Consider the following 7109-nt stretch of genomic DNA (forward strand, 5'->3'; position numbering starts at 1 on the left):
AATATAGAGATTTAGAACTTGCATGCTACATAGGTTCATGTATAGTTGTATGCATGATTCGTAGGTAATTTTAACCATTTACTTACCCTATGTAATCATAATAGTTAACTTGTTCATTAAACCTTTATGTTGTCAAATTCTTTAGACATATAGGGTCTCAACATAATTGGTGTTGATTCAGCTTCTATCTCTTTTGTGGATGTCTGGTAGTAGGGTATTCGTACACTGAAAGTTGGCGTTTACTAGTTTCGTGTTATCTGATTAGTTGTCATCACCATTGCATGCTAAGGTTAATAATAATGGCTTTGAATGAAGTAGTAATGAAGTTAGAATCCCATGTTTGTCTCATATAGTCAATTCAATCACTTTTATTCTTAGTTAATTGCATGTTAGTTTAATCTTAGTTATAAACATCTCAACTTGTTACTGTCTTAGCATTGAGCGATAGCTATACCATTGTTGAATAGGTGCATAATCTTAAGTTAACTAAAAAGAGTCTATGTGGGAACGAATCTGATTTATATCTTATACTACTTGCGAATGAGTATACTTGTGTGTAATTTTAGCGCATGTTTTCGCTTTAACAAGTTTTTGACGCCGCTGCCGGGGACTCGGTGTTAATTTTAGTGTATGGGCTTGACAGCAGTGGTCGTTAAGGTTCACTGACTCGGATTCTTTTACTTTCACGGTTTACTTGTGTGTGTTTCAAGTACTCTGGTTTATATTGCAATGGGAGAACCAGCAGTAACAAAAGCGTTGATAGATTATTCTCAACAGAAGATCAATGGCATTCAGTCTAGCATTATCAGGCCAGCTATCACAGCTAATACCTTTGAGATCAAGCATGGCATAATTCAGATGGTACAGAATTCAGTCTAGTTTGGGGGTTCTCCAACGGAAGATACCAATACGCACATTAGGGATTTCATATTAATCTGTGACACCTTCAAGTTCAATGGTGTTTCTGAGGATGCGGTGAAACAGAGAATGTTCCCATTCTCTCTGAGGAACAAGGCTAAGAGCTGGTTACACTCTCTACCAGCTGGTTCGATTGCTACTTGGGAAGATCTTTCTCAAAAGTTTCTCACTAAATTCTTCCCTATGGAAAAGACAGTTGCAATCAGGAATGCTCTTACTCAGTTTGTGCAGGAATCAGGGGAATCTCTATGTGAAGCTTGGGAGCGTTATAAGGAGATGTTGAGAAAGTGTCTGCACCATGGAATGCCTGATTGGATGAACATCAATTGCTTCTATAACGGTTTGGGAGCACAGTCAAGACCCATGCCTGACGCAGCACCAGGTGGAGCATTATGGGCAAAGAGCTACGAGGAAGCTTATGATCTAATTGAACTGATGGCTACTAATGAATATCAGTATCCAACCCAGAGATTTCCACAGGGCAAGGTAGCACGAGTCCTTGAAGTGGATACAGCTACGTCTATCACTGCTCAATTAAGGGCGTTGTCTATTAAGATCGATTCTCTGGCTAACTATGGTGTTAATCAAATAACCGGAGTTTGTGAGTTGTGTGCAGGTTCGTATGAGACGGAGCAATGCGCTATATCTAGTGAATCAGTTCAGTTTGTGAGCAACTTTCAGAGATCGCAGCAATCAGTTCCAGACACTTATCATCCTGACAACTGGAATCATCCTAACTTCAGCCGGAGCAATAATAAGAATGTGATGCAACAGCCATTCCAGCAGTTTGAAAACAAGCAATTCAATCCTACTGGTTTTCAACAATCGCAACATGCACCAAGACAACAACTCCAACTTCAATAATAAACTCATGGAGGTGCAGGTGTATCTTTGAATGAAAAATCTGAATTGGAGGAGCTACGGCTTATGTGCAAAAACCAGGCTCTTATATGCCAAAGCCAGGCTATTTCTATCAAGACTCTGGAGAACCAAATTGGGCAAATTACTAACGCATTATTGAATTGACCATCAGGAATGCTTCCTAGTGATACAGAAGCGAATCCAGGCAAGAGGGAAGTTAATGAACAGGTAGACGCCATCACCTTGAGATCCAGAAAGGTCGCAAGCTCCCAAATTTAGCAAGACGAAGAGTCTAAAAACTCTATCCAGAATGCAGGTGCATCTGCACCTTTGTCAAATCCAGAAAATGAGATTGTAACCGAAAAAGTGGTACAGAAGGAGGACGAGGTGGAATCAAGGAAGAAAACTGTGGAACACACTCCTCTTGAGGGTAATACAGAGGAAAAACAGGTCTATCCTCCACCTCCTTTTCCTAAGAGGCTGTAGGAGCAAAAGTTGGATAAGCAATTTGCTAAGTTTCTGGAGGTGTTCAAGAAACTTCATATCAACATACCTTTCGCTGAGGCTCTTGAGCAGATGCCTAGCTATGCGAAGTTTATGAAAGGTATTCTCTCTCGGAAAGTGAAGCTCGATAACTTAGAGACCGTTGCTCTTATGGATGAGTGTAGTGTTGTGCCGCAACAAAAGTTGCCTTCGAAGCTTAAAGATCTTGCAAGTTTCACTATTCCTTGCACCATCGGAAACTTGTCGTTCGATAAGTGTTTGTGTGATTTGGGAGCTACCATCAATCTGATGCCTTTGTCTATCTTCAAGAAGTTGGATTTACTTGATCCAAAGCCTATATATATGTCCTTACAGTTGGCTAATCATTCTATTACATATCAATGAGGCATTGTAGAGGATATCTTGGTCAATGTGGATAAACTCATCTTTCCTGCTGACTTTGTAATTCTTGATTTCGAGGAGGATAAAAAGATTCCCATAATCGTGGGAAGACCATTCTTGGCTACAGGCCGAACAATGATCAATGTGCAAAAAGGAAAGTTTACGATGAAGGTGCACGATCATAAGGTCACTTTTAATGTGTTTAAGGCAATAAAGTTACCCACGGCTAAAGAGGAATGCTTTAAAGTAGAGATGGTCAATCCTGTAGTGAATTCGGAACTTGAGCAAGTGCTAAGGTCAGATACCTTAGAGGGATCCTTAATAGGGGAATCAGTTATTGAAGATGAAGAAGAAGCAGAGCAACTGCAGGTTTTGAATGCACCTCCATGGAAGAGGAAATTGGATATGCCATTCGATTCTCTTGGGTTAGTAGAGCTAAAAATTTCTCAGGAGCATCTCGAGCCATCTATTGAAGAAGCTCCCACACTTGAGCTCAACCCACTGCCAGATCACTTGAGTTATGCATTCTTAGGTGCACCCCATGACAAGGGGTTGGGATATATTTTTGATGATGTAGAGAGTGGTCGGACGGATCCTTCCGTTCCTATAGAGGGTTCTTCTCATGTGCAACAGGCAGTTGATAGGACTGGTGTTGGTGATTAGCAGTCCAGGTGATTGACGAGGCGTATGGAGGCCATGCACGACATTTACCGTCATTTTGCTGAAGATTTGAACACGCTCTTGGTACTATTTCTTGAGATACTGGTGTCGAGGTTGATTAACCACCTGATCCTCCACCCGAAGAGGGTGATCCTCCCGCTAACTAGGTATGCCTGAAATCCTTATTATTACCTTCAATATGGAAATTGAAAATTTTAAGTTTGGGGGTGATGATGTAAGGATTAGTTTGTGTGTGTTCATATAGATTCATATAAATTCATGTTGCATGTTTAGTTGTATTTCATTCATATTTTTGCATAATTGCTCATATAGGATATTTTTATTTATGTTTTTATGTGAGTTCATATAGTTGCATGTGCATGCATATAACATGATCCCTTAGGTTGAGCTATTTCTGATTGATAAGTTGATGTTGATTTGAGTGTGGTGATGACGAATAAACGGTTGTTTAAGTCTTAATGAATTGATTTGCATGCCAGAAAAAAATTCACAAGTCTTAAAGGATTGCTTTTGAGCTAGATCATGATCATATTTGTTTAGTTGTTGAGATTTAATCACTTGTTTATATCTAGAATTTTTGGTATTCTCGTAATGACGAAAAGAACACTGAATTTTTAAACTGGAGAAAAAATTGGATTTTATTGCTAGTTATGAATAAGGCTAGGCGTCAAATGGCTAGTAGACGGCTCATAATTTATGATTAGTCTAGGGTTGAATGACATGGTGCGAAACGATCTCATTCAAAAATTGTTGAAAAAAATTAAAAAAAAAAGAAAAAGTATGTGTTGATGCATAATTGATCAAGAGTGAGCTCTTTAATACTCGAGTAATTAAGTTCTAGGGGACTGTGTGCCTAGTGACATAAGGCTTTGATAGTCTAGGATCCGTTAACCTAACGCTCGTTACATGGGTATTATTGTATAAGTCTTTTGGGACCTCATTTATTACACGGTCGAATAAGCATCTTTGTTATGTATTCAATAATAGCATGAATCTTGTATAACTCTAGTAGAAAGGAGATGTTGTGAGTCATTATGTGTTTAACGTCTATTCTGTTTATAAACTTGTGGTTTTTTTGATGATAGATAAGTTATGGTTATTTATCTAGTACCGAGAGTATATATGTTAAGCGTTGCACACACACATTTCTAGTTTGCGAGATTTATTCGAACTCTGTTTTAAGTCATTGCATTCTTAGAGGCATTAGCTTGTTGGTTGGTTATGGTTATTCTGAGGGGATTGATTGCATTATCATTTAATTGCATTCACGTAGTTGCATTTATGCATTAGGTTTGTTTTGTAGTTTTTAAGTCTGTTTATGCTTGAGGACAAACATCGATTCAAGTTTGGGGGTGTGATAAGTGGATTTTATATCTACTTGGAATGCTTCATTTCAGGCTTAAATTGGTGTTTTGGACTCAAGTATCTGGTATGTTTAATGTGTTTTTTGTGTTTTTGCATTACAGGCATTAGTTTGAGGAAGAAAGAAGCTTCTCAAGGCAATTTGCTGAAAAGATCAAAGAATATGAAGTCAACGCCATTCCCAAATTGTACAAGATCCTGAGAGCTTCACGTGGACAGTTGAATCGCCTAATTCTGACGAGCAGAACTCAAGATACGACCAAAAGAAGAATCAACAAAAAATCCAGAAGTCAGGCGCGGCCGCCCCCAAACCCAGCGTGGCCGCCCCGCCTTTCTGCCCCAAAAACAGCGCACCCGCGCAGATTTAAGCGCAGTCGCGCCTCCTTTTTGCCCCCAAAATCCTGATTTTAGTAGAATTTGATTATTTTGAGGGTCCGGTTCCACTAGGGGCTTATATATATATATCAATAAAAAGACGTTTTTAACAAGAAGGAGCGAAGGGAGAGCAATAAGAAGACCTAGAGAGCATGAGAAGTCTACAGAGAAGAAGACTTTTGTTTTTTTTAATATAGTTGATACATGGATGCTTGTTTTCGATTTTTCTTTGAACCCTAGTACTCTTATATTGTTTTATATCATGCTTTCATTAGAACCCATGGTGACGATGAGTTCGATTATGAACTAATCGTTGTCGCGGGGTTCTAACGAATTTACTTATGGATTTCTATAGTTAATTTGTTCAAATATCTTGGTTTGTGGTGATTGATTGATATCATAGTATTGGTTGTGCTTTTTCGTCTTATGTGCGTAGCTAACATATAAGATAATGTGTTAATCTCTGTTGAAGCGACAATGAATATAGAGATTTAGAACTTGTCATGATAGCATAGGTTCATGTATAGTTGTATGCATGATTCGTAAGTAATTTTAACCCTCTTACTTACCCTATATAATCACTATAGACAAATTGTTCATTAAACCTTTATGTTGTCAAATTCTATAGGCATATAGGGTCTCAACATAATTGGTGTCTATTCAGCTTCTATCTCTTTTGTGGATGTCTGGTAGTAGGGTTCGTAAGTAATTTTAACCCTCTTACTTACCCTATATAATCACGATAGATTACTTATTCATTAAACCTTTATGTTGTCAAATTCTATAGGCATATAGGGTCTCAACATAATTGGTGTTTACTAGTTTTGTGTTATCTGATTAATTGGCATCACCATTGCATGCTAAGGTTAATAACAATGGCTTTGAATGAAGTAGTAATGAAGTTAGAATCCCATGTTTGTCTTATATAGTTAATTCAATTACTTTTATTCTTAGTTAATTGCATGTTAGTTTAATCTTAGTTATAAACATCTCAACTTTTTATTGTCTTAGCATTGAGCGATAGCCATACCATTGTTGAATAGGTGCATAATCTTAAGTTAACTAAAAAGAGTCTCTGTGGGAACGAATCTAATTTATATCTTATACTTCTTGCAAATGCATATACTTGCGTGTAATTTTAGTGCGTGTTTTCGCCCTAACAGCACATAAGATGGAAGTACGTACCCTATATCCATTAAGGAAGGTTCTTCATAAGCTAGAAGCTTCGGGAAGGTTAATGAAATGGGCCATATAACTGGGCCAGTTTGATTTGGAGTACAAGCCAAGAAAAGAAATCAAGGGGCAGGCCCATGCTGATTTTTTATTAGAGTTTCCTGAAACATTTCCTGTGGAAGGTAAGAATGCTCAGTTGAACCATCATTGGAAAAGCAGGTGGAGGAAAATTGCTTGCCCTGGTGGACCCTTTATGTGGATGGGTGTGGCGCCCTCCAAACCTGGGTCAGAAGTTTGGGGTCCACACACACACACCTTATTTATAACCTGCTTATAACAATAATAAAGATAATAATAATAATAATATGTTGTGACCCTACTTACCAGCTACCACGGACCGCAACAGGTTAAAGTATGCACACAAGCCAAACACACGTACTTATATTACAAACGTTCAAATCCCAACTATCCAAACTCAGAACTGAGTATCAAACATTATTACAAACTTTTACAAACTTAAATTACTCCAAAAGAAGCCTACTAGCTTAACTTGATCAACCTGAATCCCTAGTTCTCGCGCTGGACTGAGGATCCACGGTACCAACTGGTTCCTTCTTTACTGGAAAAGAACATAAACAACATCGCACAAATGAGCTAACTAGCTTAGCAAGTCATAATGATAAAACTGAGAATAATGATCATCAAGTGAAAAAGGTTATGATACCAAGTGAACAATGAATTATGATTTAGAATTCGATATTATATTTTGATTTTAAGAACCAAGGTTAGGCTGCTGATCAGTCACGCACTAACCCTGAGCAAAGCACACATCACTGCTTTAACTACTCGATCCA

The 7109-nt window shown here is 38.1% G+C and overlaps 1 non-coding gene across 1 annotated transcript; it reads right to left on the reverse strand.

Moving 5' to 3' along the window:
- Nucleotides 1-1116: 1116 nt before the first annotated feature.
- LOC141702929 (small nucleolar RNA R71) lies at nucleotides 1117-1223 on the reverse strand. The gene has a single exon (XR_012567301.1). It is a non-coding gene; the product is annotated as a small nucleolar RNA R71 (small nucleolar RNA).
- Between the last annotated feature and the right edge of the window lie 5886 nt (nucleotides 1224-7109).

The sequence above is a fragment of the Apium graveolens genome, unplaced genomic scaffold, assembly GCF_009905375.1.
Source record: "Apium graveolens cultivar Ventura unplaced genomic scaffold, ASM990537v1 ctg5916, whole genome shotgun sequence".
In the NCBI taxonomy this organism is placed as follows: Eukaryota; Viridiplantae; Streptophyta; class Magnoliopsida; order Apiales; family Apiaceae; genus Apium; species Apium graveolens.